The sequence below is a fragment of the Symphalangus syndactylus genome, chromosome 1 (genome assembly GCF_028878055.3).
Source record: "Symphalangus syndactylus isolate Jambi chromosome 1, NHGRI_mSymSyn1-v2.1_pri, whole genome shotgun sequence".
NCBI lineage: Eukaryota > Metazoa > Chordata > Mammalia > Primates > Hylobatidae > Symphalangus > Symphalangus syndactylus.
In genome coordinates this window covers 121,441,295-121,454,368 of record NC_072423.2, presented here as the reverse complement: position 1 = coordinate 121,454,368, position 13,074 = coordinate 121,441,295, and the positions used below count along the sequence as shown (strand labels likewise).

At 40.5% G+C, this 13,074-nt stretch overlaps 1 protein-coding gene across 2 annotated transcripts in view; it reads left to right on the top strand.

The window, feature by feature from the left end:
* The window catches only part of MOBP (myelin associated oligodendrocyte basic protein), a 58,736-nt gene extending 45,891 nt beyond the window's left edge, over positions 1–12,845 (top strand). Inside the window, exons 6-10 of one of the 2 annotated variants that reach the window (XM_063636674.1) lie at positions 2,179–2,294; positions 3,174–3,287; positions 3,946–4,016; positions 8,579–8,662; positions 8,780–12,845. The gene's annotated coding sequence lies outside the window, so the exon portion shown is untranslated. The remainder of the gene's footprint in view (positions 1–2,178; positions 2,295–3,173; positions 3,288–3,945; positions 4,017–8,578; positions 8,663–8,779) is intronic. The other variant, XM_055282431.2, reaches the window with a different exon arrangement.
* Positions 12,846–13,074: the final 229 nt, after the last annotated feature.

Here is a 13,074-nt window from a genome sequence, read left to right as displayed (position 1 = left end):
GCTGAGCTCAACTTTTAATTTTTGACTTTCTCCTTTGTAATTAATCTCTAGCTGGATTTCTCTCTTTCTCTGTGCCATTTGGTTTCCTTAATTAGTTCCCTGCCAGCCCATAGTCAGAGCTATAATTGGCTCTGGGGAAGATCCAAGTTATTTTCTGAGTAAGATATTAGGCTGCCATATGATCCAGAGATGCAAAGAAATCCCTAGAGACTGTAGGAGTTGTCGAAATCCATGTGTCAGATGTAGCCAATGAATTGTGTCAGAAGCAGAGAGAAAAGGCCTGAAAAGCTGCTCTCTCCCACTCCTCAGGCCCTTGTCTCCGACCTTACATAAGGCTTTTTGAACATCTCCTCCTAGCCCAGCTGGGGTGAGAGCAAGTCCTCTAAGGCACTGCCTTTGAGCCTTGCTCAGCCCATCTGAACTATCCCAACTCTAGAATTGACTGCTTTCAAATTGTATGACCTCGGGAATGTTGTCTGGCTTCAACCACAATGCCCTATCCCCAGCTCCTCTCCCAAGTGATCCTAGATACAGGGCTGCTTCCCCCCGACCCTACCCCGCCTCGGGACACAGGCTCATGGCCTTATGGCACTTCACCACCAGAAGTGGTGCTCAGAGTTCCTATTTCCACATCTAACCCCCTAATTCCTCGGAAAGTCTGAGGCCTGGTCCCCGCAGTGCTTTCCCTGGCTGGCCTCTCCACATTTTCATTTGATCGTGGAGTGAGATCAGGAAAAATAGGAGAGGAGCTTTGCCTTGGGGGAGAAGAGAGTTAAGTGTGGAAAGGGGTGGCTTATAGGTTAAGCAGTCCAAGATTTCTCTTTCTGTGTAGGAGGCCATTTCCTGATGTGAGGGGGTTTGAACCCAATTATAATGGGACAGGGTTGGGCACTGACTTCCCATCTCTTTTCTCTGTTTTTCTCCCACCATCTATAGCCCAAAACTCTTGTGGAGCACTTTGATCTTTAGTATGGCCTCTTGGTCAGGGCCATAGGAACTAACCCCGATCCTCACTCCACCAGAATCTACCACATCCCCTACACACAAACACATGCTGCGGGGAGGAAGTTTTCCCCTGGGTGAAGTGGAGGATCCTTAGATCACCTTGTGCTCCTGTGGACTGGTGTGTGTGTGTGCGTGTGCGTGTGTGTGTGTGTGTGTGTGTGTCGGGAAACAGCTTTCAGAGAATGTCTTTGGGCTCTCATTTTCTCTCCCACACACAAATACTGGGGACTTCTCCAAGTCCCTGAGGAGCCTGACCACTGAGGCTGATCATGAGACGACTGTACGCTGACACACCCCCTTCAGGGGCCTGACCTTGACTTAGGGCTGCACTATATCCTCAGCAACGGCCTTGCAGGATCGCCTTTTGGACTGCCTTCCCTATTCAGCTCAGAGTTGGGGCGGTGGGAGAAGAGGGGTTGGAGTGAATCCATCTCTATTCAAATTCCAGCTGGGGTTACTCTAGGAGTCTTCCTGGCTTGTTTTGGGCCCAAACTTAGCTACATGGTTTATTGGCTCCCAAAGTCAGGATTGAAGAGTGAAAAGATGCAAGCAATGAATCCTTCTGCACACTTCTCCCCAACCTCTCCAGTGCTTTTCTACTTAGGAGGCCAGTGGAAGGGAGGAGAGGCCATGCCCTAGCCCACAGGGGACAAGGTTCATTGTTCTTCCAGACTTGGTTCACTCTGCTTTTGATTCAGAAGCTCTTTCCCTACCCAGCAAGACTACACTTTCTTGCCTTCTTTCTATTCTTTCTTTTTGTGCATATAAACGGTATGTTGTGATATATTCTCAGTGCTTGTGCCCATCTTGGAACTCTGTTCTTGCTGTTCATTCCGCATGTGATACTCTGGTCCAAGATCTTGGCCAGGTGCCTTCTGCTCAGATATCATCTCAGAGGTGCTTCCCTTGAAAACTCGGTGCTGTTTCCATAGTTACTCTATTTGATCACTCTAAGTTTGGTTGTCTTTATAGCACTTATCACCCTCTGGAACTATTCTATTCATTTATTTACTTGTTTAATGCTTGGCTCTTTTCCCCGCCTAATGTAAACTCCATGATTGCCAACACCTGTTTACTTGCTACAGTTCCCCCCTCCCCCCACGTTCCTAACACTAGTAAGAACTCAATAAACACTTGTTGATGGAATGAATGTTTGTTTGTTTTTTTTTATAGGAATATTTTTTCAAAAGTTCAGATATTTTTAAGAAGTCAAAGGTGTCTATTGTATTTAGCAACAAGGAACTGTTGGTGACCGTATAGGACGGTTGAGGGGGCCAAATCAGGCTCAGGTGAGAGGATCAGGCATGGAGCAGGGGTGCCTTTTCACTGGAAAAGAGGGAAGGAGAAAAGGAGAATGTAGATTCTGGTGGATTTGCAGACTTAGTAGCAGGACCTTGAGGCAGTTTCTGCCTGTGGTTTTGATTTCCTCTGTAAAGTAGGAGATGAGGCAGCCTGTTCACAATGTGGATGATGGTGTTGAGGTCAGAGGCATGAGGATGGGAGACAGAGTTATAAAGAAATCATTTCAACTCACATCTTTGAAATGACCTGTATAATTCTTTCTCCAGATGAATTTATATATATATATTTTTTTTTTTTTTTTGAGACGGAGTCTCGCTGTCGCCCAGGCTGGAGTGCAGTGGCGCGATCTCGGCTCACTGCAGGCTCCGCCCCCTGGGGTTCACGCCATTCTCCTGCCTCAGCCTCCCGAGTAGCTGGGACTACAGGCACCCGCCACCTCACCCGGCTAATTTTTTGTATTTTTAGTAGAGACGGGGTTTCACCGTGTTAGCCAGGATGGTCTCGATCTCCTGACCTCGTGATCCGCCCGCCTCGGCCTCCGAAAGTGCTGGGATTACAGGCGTGAGCCACCACGCCCGGCCCAGATGAATTTATATTTTTATTTATTTAAAATTCAAGATAACATTTTGCCACTACATTTTTGCCTACAACTTCATATTTAGATCTAAATCACAGATCTAAACTTGAGGCTCATATGGTTTCAGGTGGAAGGAATAAGAGTTGGAGAAAGAAATGCAGAGTCTAAATTTCCCAGTGAATAAAGATTCATGAGGAAACTTTGATGAAGGGAAGCTGTAAAAATTCCAACAGATTACAGGGAGATGGACCTGTACTCTGAGATAGTAATTTGCTCCCTGTCCATCTAGGCTGCTGTGCTTACACCAGAAAATGTGGAAACTCAGGGCTGGAAGGGCCCTGGGAAGGCTTCCTGCCTGACTCCATCACACATGTCTCTGTCCAGCTAATAACACCATTACCAGGTACTTAGTATCTCTGCTTGAATAAAATGAAGTGTCCTTAGTGGACAAAGATGATACTGTTGACCCAAGGGTCAGGTGTGCAGTTGTTACTTGGAGAAAATTTGCATACTCACTATTTCTATTGTAGTAGAGGTATACCCTTGCAGGAATGGTTGGGTAAGGGGAGTGATAAAATAACTTCTTATTGAGCATCAACTATGCATTCACCTTACATCACAGGATGCTTTGTGTTTGTAAATGGGAAATGAGAGAGGTTGTCATGACCCCCATGGCCAGTGAAACCATGACCTTTACCTTACTACCATGATGCAGCAACCTAGAATTTTCTAAACAGAGATTGGTTTAGAGTACCCTGGGGTACTTGGAGATCCCACTTTATGAGATAAGAGGAAGGTGGAGCCAGCAGGACTTCAGGCCACACCTTCACATCAACAAAAGTAGTGTTTAGTGTCTATGCTGACTTCTGACTTCATACAGATAAAGGATTCCACTGGAACAAAAAGAGTCTGACTACATTTTCACGAATGCAACAAATATTGATAGAATCATTATGTTAGTGGTTTTCTAAATGGTTTACTGAATTAAAGAGTGTACTATTTGACATCATAGGTTTGAGTTTAATTGACTGGTATTTCAGTGACTACTTATTTCCTCTTAGGCAACAGTTTACCTACCATCAAGTTCAGTGCTTTGACTTTGATCAGCTGACTGGGTTTATCTAAAGTACAGGTGAGCAAAAGAACACAGATGAGGAAACAGTCCTGATAATTATTCCTATATTTTTAGTTTTAAACAAATTTATGTAAAAGTATTATATTTTACATGGCACTAAAATCCATTTCTGTTGCATAAGCTACAATGACATATAAACGATATTGGTAAACATAAAATAGGTTTGAGGAGAGTGGAGAAAACAGGAAGCTACAGCTTAAGTAGTGGCCTTACTTTATAGCAAATCAGTTATCTATCATAATTCGATCATTTGGCTCAAAAAGATCTCTTAATAAAGCTCAGTTCTAAAAAAGTATTAAGTCTAATTACCAACATTCATATTGGATTTTGAAGCTTATGCACTCTCAAGAGTCAATTCACAACTTGAGGCTGGGGATCTGTGGGACCCAGTAGTGGTATCTGGAGAGGCTGGTGGACTCCTCCCTAGAACCCAAAAGGTGCAAGGATTTTGTAGAGGGAAAGGTAAATAATGCCAAGTTACTGAGGTCTAGAAGGAAAGTTTTCTCTTGGATCAAGAGAGTGTAAGTTTCCTAAGTTCCTTCAGCAGGGACGTTGGTCCTTTAGTTAGGAGGTTTAAAATCACCAGGAAGTAAGGGTGAGGAAGAACATCTGGGTCCATGTTTGAGAAGGTGACTGATGGTGGTCGAAGTCCTTCCTGTGATGAGTTAATGATGTGTATTTCTGATAAAGATGGGAAGTTATTTACATCAGCATTAACCAAATCTACCCTTCATGCAGAAAGAGAGCTGTTGGGCCATTCTCTATTAATGAAACCATACCAGGGTCAATATTAGAGTGTCTCTGAAATACACTGAAAATACTTCCCTGGCTCAGGTGGTGGCCCATGCTAACTCCAGGCAGTTCTACTTGATTAATGATGCAATGGAGATAATCCTATTGCATCCACCATCAAGGAGAGTTGGGCAGTCTGTCATTCAGAGAAAGTGGGACTCAATAGACATTCTGACTATTTATTAATTCAATCATGTTTACATGCAGATCAAAGGGTAAAGTTTTTCTTTACACTTATATATCCTTCTCTTCCAAGGTGGACGTCCATTCACAACCAATTCACTGCTAGGCAGACCTCTTTCCTAACAAGAACAGATGGATGGCATAGTGGGGATTAGAACACCTCAGCACTCACAGGGGTATCCTATGGGAGCCAGGCTGGCTTCTAGGACCTCTTATGGATGGGAGTTATTTAGTGGATCTTCCTGGATTTGATTTTATTTCTCTGATCTCTTAAGCACATCCATCTTTGGGTTTGCTACCTGTAATTTTTGTCTTAGGAAGGCAGCATCTCGATTCTTTCCAGGAAGAAATCTTGATGCAGGCAAAAGAAAAAGCCTGGTATCCTGCCCTGTTTTTGTTCTCATGGAGATTCAACAGATTTTTACATAATCTGTTTTTACTATAATTCACCCTGCATTTTTTGAATTCTTTGTGAACATCCCTTTCTCCTGTAGCTGACAGCTTCTGTTCTTTCTCTTGGGGCTTATGAGCTTTCTGAGTCAGATCCTTTAGCAAAGCCTTAGTTTTCTGCTCATGGAGATCATTAAGGATCTCTACTACCAGCTGCCAGATTTTGCATTTATTTTCAACTAGAGCTTTGGCTGGCAGCAGTCAAAAAATCATTTTCCAAGTTTAAAATTTTTTTCTTCCAGCTGATGCCTTGCTGATACTTCATTATTTGGCTTAGACTGTAAATGGCATCTTTTTTTTTTTTTTTTTTCCAATTCTTGTTAACGTGGATTTTGGCATTGTCTGATGACCCTAACTTTTCATCTTTTTACCATGGTAATCTGCCAGTTGACTCTTTATTTTCAAATCATCTAGTTCATTTCCTTTTCTATGCGTTTTCTCCTCTGACTCAAAGGTCAAGTGCTTTTAGCTGTCTAGTATATTTATTCATAACTACAACTGCATTATTTTCCTAAACCACAGCTTCTTTCTGAGACTTGAGATCTTATCTGATTTGCTCACTGCCTCAGTAGGTAGGGGGTGGGGCAGGAGCAGTTAGGGGCAGAAAGAGACCACAGCTTTCTATTTACTGCAGCCTCTCCATGCCCCTCCAAACAATCTGTACTGCCACCTCTTTCTCTTCTTCTAACTCCTATTTTCCATCTCTTTCTTCACCTCAATGCATACATCTCTGATCACAATATCTGTTTTTTTTTTTTTTAACAACTTAAATTTACAGAAGATCTTGGTTTATAGATTTGTAGCGGAGCTACTTAACAACCTTTCTATATTTTTATTGCTCTGGACTTTATACCCTCTTCACTACTTTCTCTCTCCAGATCTTGTCCCTGGCTGCTAACTCTGATTTTTCCCAAACCAGCTCTGCTCTGACTTATGCAGTTTCCCACCGTCAAGCCACCAGCAATGACCCCTGATAAGGGTGCTGACCCATAGCCAGGTGCATTCTGTCTCCAAGGGTGGAATTCCTGTTTGAAGGTTATTACTTGTGTGACCTTGGACAAGGGACTGAAGGTCTCTAGGCTTCATTTTACAAGTGAAGACAAATTAATAACAAACACATTAAGCAATTAGCATAAAGCTTGCATGTAGATAGAGCTCATACAGTAAAACAAAAAAAAATGTTGCTTATTCACATGTTCATAGCACTATTCACTATTTGCATTTACTCTTATATTTATTTGGGTACTTGATTATTACTTGTCTCCACCACTAGAATGTAAACCTCATAAGAGCAAGAACCATGGCTTTACACCTTGATGTTGTCCCTCATTTCTCCCCCCAATTATTTGATATGGACAACTGTTGTTTTCTGGAATGTATGGAAACAGTCTTGAAACCATGTCCTTAAATCCCCCTCTGATCTACTTTTTAAGCCACCATGCTATTGATTTGGCAGAGTATGGACTTGGTTTACTTTCTACTCTGCTACAATAAACAGACTTTGCCTAGAAATGTCCCATTTTTGTAATTCATTTAAAAAAGATAATTATAATGTAAGAAAAGTCATTATTATTAAAATGAATATCTCATTCTCTTTCTTAAGATGCACACAGTATCAACTTTTACACAAAAGGTTCCATATACTGTAAGATTTGCAGTAAGTTGCTGACCCCTTTCCTAAAACTTTCAGGTTGGTTTTGCCCTCCAGCTCAACCAGTTATTCAATAATTACATCTGTGATTTAGGGAAAAATATGACTGTCTTCCTAGTGGGGAATAGAGCACTTGAAAGGCTGCAGCCAGAGACCCTTTGCTAGCCTAGGACCAAATGCAAACTAATGCCATCCATTTAGAGCAAAAGAAATGGGCAGAGTCCTTCCTCTGTGACCAGTGAATTTTGGATGCACTGCAGTCTTCTGCCTTCGTTATTCAGAGTATCTAGAAGTAGATGACACAATGTCAGATCTTCCACAAGAACCCTTGCCACTATTCCACAGAGTAACTCTCATGATCAAGGTGCCTGGTCCTACTTAAGCTAACAAAAAATTGGCTTTCACAAAACAATAATCAACTAATCAAAAATCCTTGGATGTTACAAATCATTTTTCCTCTGCCCTGAGCAATATTTCTATGGGTATTTCTATATAGGCTTATCTACAGTTAATATTTATAAAGTAAGATTTCATTGGAGTATATTCACCTCTCAGTATAATCTGATACATGTCTTGATTTTTTTCTTTTATAATATTGCTCTTTTATTATTCTTGATCATTGACATTACCATATGAACAGTAGAATCAGCTTGTAAATTTCTACCAAAATGCCAGTTGGAATTTTTATCAGAATTGCACTGGATATGGAGATCAATTTATGAAGAACTGACTTTTTAAACGTAACAACTCTTCTGATCCATGACAAGGTTTATCTCCCCACTAATTTAGTTCTTTCATAATTTCTTTTTTTTATTTTTAAAAGAAATCATCTGATTTGTAAACATACACTCAATTTCTTGATATTTCTTCTTAACTTATAGCTTAAATCTTGATTATTTTGCTAAATTTTAGTGCCTTCCCATGAGAGCAAATTTAGTAAATTAATACACCTTCCAGTTGTTGGCATTTTGAGAGTACTGGCTCAAAGAAAGTGTCAGGAAAATGGGCAAGAACACTGAAATCTTGGAAAGGACATGGAGTTATGTAACAAAAACTGGGCTGAGACATGGTTTTATTTCTCACTAGCTGTATGAGTTTGGGAAAGTCATTTAACCCATCTGTGCCTCAGTTTCTTAATTAATGACTGACTTGCCTTCCCCACAGTGCAATTGTACAAACCGAGGGAAATGAAAGTTTTAATTTATCCCTGCAGTGTCCTGATGGCTAAGAAAAATATTATAATCTAAAGGTTTAGCACACCTAGATGGAAATATGTTTTCTGAGTGAATATCATAAAGAGGGGGAGGGGCTGGGATTGCCACCCTTCAGACATCTCTCAGACTCTTGGTCAAGGAGGAGTATCTATTTGTGAAGAAAGGAGGGAGGCCAATTGGGGATGCACAGATACAACCACTGGGGGAATAACTGTGGGTTGAGCAGCCGCATATAGAATTGTAGTTTGACAGGTTTTCCTGCCCATTAGCACTTTGAAGATGTCATCCCATTGTCTTCTGACCTCTATAATTGCCACTGAGAGATCTGCTGTCAGTCTGCTTATCCTTCCCTGGTAAGTACATTGTGTTTTCTCCTTGTTGCTTTTAAGATTTTCCTCTTTGTCTTTGGTGTTCTGAAGTTTCACTATAATGTCACTAAGTACAGATTTATTTTTATTTATTCTGTTCAGGACTCAAGTTTCTTCAATCTGAAGATACATGTCTTTCTCCAGGGACATGTGAAAAAAAAAAAGATGTTACACAACCACCAAAGTGGCAAAAATAAAAAAAAAATCAAGTATTGGCAAAGATATGGGGAAAATTCTCATAAGCTACTGATGAGATTTATAAATTATTATGATACCTTTGGGTTGCAATCTGGGGATACTAGCAAAGCAGAAAATTGTATAACCTGTGATCAAGCAATTATAATTTTAGGCACCCATCCTAGAGAAAACTTGAATTCATAGAAAAAGTAGGTACATGTAAATCTGTTCAATGAATCATTGTTTGGCATTGAAAATAGGAGAGAGATAAAGAGAAATTACCAAAATGTCCAACAACAGAATGAGTGAATCACCTGTGGTATATTTATAGATAAAAATCTTAAATAGAAGGTTAAACAAATCAGATATACACACATTAGATAGATAAATTTAGAGGACAAAATAAGGAACATAAAAAGCAAACAGTAGATGGCAAATGTAATATAATATACTATGCATAAATTTTAACAACACACAATATTATATTGCATATTGCCCAATAAGCAGAAGCCATAAGGTCTCACATTTTTCTTATAATGCAATAGAATAAAAATGACAACAAAGTAAAAGAGTATCCCCAAAACAAAACTATCCTTTTGGAAAAAAAAAAAAGACTTAAAATAATTCCTGGTTTGAAGAAATAACAGAAATTAAAAGCTATATATAAATGGTTAACAGTATTAGGTGGACATATTTGTTTGAAGAGATAGGTGAAAGATAGTTGAAAAGCCTGGGGGTATCTTCGAGGTTATATGTCTTAGGAAACAAAAATACTTGCTTGGGTTCAATTTTGGATCTGGGCTTGTTCTTGTGGCTTCTGATGATTTCTGACTTGGGGAAAAATGGGGAAGAGTTGAAATACATCCTTCCACCCAAACCTTCGTTTAGTAATAGGTAGGAAAATTAAGAAGAAAATAGAATGTTGCAGAATGTGGAGGGATGTAAAATGGACAGTACTAGGGTAGAGGGAAAGTCAGATTAGAGGAAAGAAAGAGCATCAGCAACAGTCTTGTGCTAGGAGCTGGTGTGGCCAAGCACAGTCAGATGCCCAAAGATCCAACAAGGCCATGGCTCTGTGTCCTTGAGTGGGCACAACCATTCCTAGCCAAGTTTAATAGGCAAGTAAAAATATGGGGGCAATGTCAGATGAAGTCTTGTTCAGGGTATGGGGCTAGGATGAGAGAGAATGCCACAGAGTAGGGAGGAAGAGTGATAGATCCAGATGAGATACAGCTCAGAGTGTCATGCCCCCAGAAAAAGGAATCAGGCAAGTACTGTCCCAAGGCAGCTGGAGGGTGAGGGCTGAGTGCCCTGGCTTCCTCACTTGGGGAGACCATGGGTCTCTGTAGAAATTCCAATAAAAAGGCAGGGAAATTTGACTGCATGGAATCTTCAGGTAGAAATGTTTCTCTTGCCTAAATTCAGGTGCTAAATAAACAACAAAATGGTAACCTCTACTATGAAGCGTTTCCAACGATGGGATATCTGAGGCCATTACATTCCTGGGAATAACATGGTGAGGGGCAGGGTGGTGGTGGTGGTGAAACATATGACAGACCACTGTAAGTGAGAACAAATTACTGGCCCAGCCCAACCCACACCAAATAAGAAATTTAATATCCCTTTGGCCTGTTTTAGATTTTGGCAAAGCCAGGCCCATAGTGCTTGCTGGGCTCTCTCTTCCACATCATCCAGAAGACACACATTTGCTACGGAATGATTGTGGAGGTGAGAGTATAGTGCATATTAATTCATGCAAAAAGTTAGATATTAGCCCAAAAATGTTAATAACAAGAAACTACTGAATCTCTGTTTGTCTGTTGTGGAAATAAAACCTTCTGGGGATGAATCAAAACTATCTGACAATTACTTGAAATGGGTGGATAGCTAAATGTAATGTGCCTTGGATATTATAACTAAAAGGTGCTATAATCCAGTTATATTTTTTATCTTTTAAGGATTGGTTCTGAGGAGCACTACCAGTAAATATTGCAAAAATTACATAAAGCTCCAAAAGCTACTCTGTGTAAACTTCTTGAGTGGGAATTCTCAACCATAATATCTGGAATATGACTGATAATTCTTGATGTTAACTGATTTTATGTTCTGATGTTTTGACTGGTTTTGGGAAAAATTTTGGGAAAAAAGAGTTTTCCTCGTAAATACCCAACAACTGGGTCTCTGGGTAAAAAGGCCTAATTTATAGAGATTGCTAATGTCCGTGGTGTAAACATTTCCACAATGCAGATTTCTTTCTTTCTTTCTTTCTTTCTTTTTTTGAGATGGAGTTTCACTCTTGTTACCCAGACTGGAATGCAAAGGTGTGACCTTGGCTCACTGCAATCTTCACCTCCTGGGTTCAAGTGATTCTCCTGCCTCAGCCTCCCAAGTAGCTTGGATTACAGGTGCCCACCACCATGCCTGGCTAATTTTGTATTTTTAGTACAGATAGAGTTTCACCATGTTGGCCAGGCTGGTCTTGAACTCTGGACCTCAGGTGATCCACCCGCCTCAGCCTCCTAAAGTGCTGGAGATTACAGGCATGAACTACCACGCCCGGGCCACAATGCAGATTTCAAACTATGAACATGATTCTCTAGAGTTTACCATCTGTCTTTTAATTGGTAAATTTGATGCAGAATTGGGAAGAGAAGCACACAATTGACTCTCGTCAACTGGCACAGGCTGGTGCCAGTGCGCCGCTGTATATATCCATGGCCCTCTGTGAAGCTAGAGTTTACTACTAAAATTTGTGCTCCATAAATATACAAAGGCACTAGTAAGAGAAAAAATACAAAGGGAATATAAACTAAATTCAAATTGGGGAGCTCAAATGGAGAAAATTGACTGATAATATTTTTGAAACTTTGAAAAGTAGTATTTGTCTAGATTCACCTTTTATTATCTTTTCCTTTTTTTTTTTTGAGATGGAGTTTTGCTCTTGTTGCCCAGGCTGGAGGGCAATGGCACGTGATCTCAGCTCACTGCAACCTTGGCTCACTTGTAACCTTCACCTTCCGTGTTCAAGTGATTCTCCTGCCTCAGCCTCCCGAGTAGCTGGGATTACAGGCACCCACCACCATGGCCAGCTAATTCTTTGTATTTTTAGTGGAGACGGGGTTTCACCATGTTGGCCACGCTGGTCTCAAACCCCTGACCTCAGGTGATCCACCCACCTGGGCCTCCCAAAGTGCTGGGATTACAGGCGTGAGCCACCGCGTCCAGCCTGTTATTATCTTTTATTAAGCAAACAGGGTATCTATGTATCATACTGAGTGTTCTGAGCTCTCAGTTTCTTTGGTGTTCATCTAGGTGGAGGCTGGGGCTTCCTTCCTTTCAGATATTGGTGCTAACTTGATGCTGACCAATGAATTGATGGGATCTGCACACTGTAAAGCCGGTTTCAGGATGGCTGAGCTGACAGTCAAGAAAGAAGAGAAGATATGAGCCGCCTGCATTTTGGGGTGGTGGCATTGAAATTTAGACTTGTGATTTGGTACGACAATGTATGGCTTTTTGTGATTGTTAACATTAATGAAAACAAGAAAAATTAGTTGCTCAAAAGTTGAAAAATGGATTTATAAACTTTTTATTAGAGTAAGGCAAAAGAACATATTAAAACAGAGGTAAATTAGAAATGTCAATAAGAACCCATGGACATTTTTTATAAGGAGGCTTTATCTGTTCTGTCCCTACAGTGATTTATGCTCTTGGATATTTTTGCTGTCATCCTGACAAATTCTAGTTGGAATGTGGAACAAGCTTATTTGTAGACCTAGTGCCTGTGGCTTCTAAAGCAATTTTCTGAAAAGAGAAACCACTGCCCGTTGGAAGAATAGTTGATTCCATACCTCAAGCTAGGGAAAAAAAATCAGAATTTGTCTGTGAATTCTAGATGTTGACAGAAAGCAAGCTTTTATTAGGGCATCAGAGAGTCATAAGTCCATAGGATGCAAAAAAGAAGATGAAATAAAATTGCCTGAAAAACGCACCTGAATTTCTGACATTGTTTACTGAAAAGGCTGTGTATTGATGAACCCCAATTATGTGAGGTCTACATTTAAGACTTTATAATCAACAGTTTGAAATGCAGGGTGTTGTTTCTTTCTATAAGGAGGCAAAACAGTCAGAAGGGAGTGTCACAGGACATTATCACAAAATCAGAGTTCTCTGTGAAATGTGGTTCATTTGCTAGAGAATAATGCAAGCCTATTGGAGAG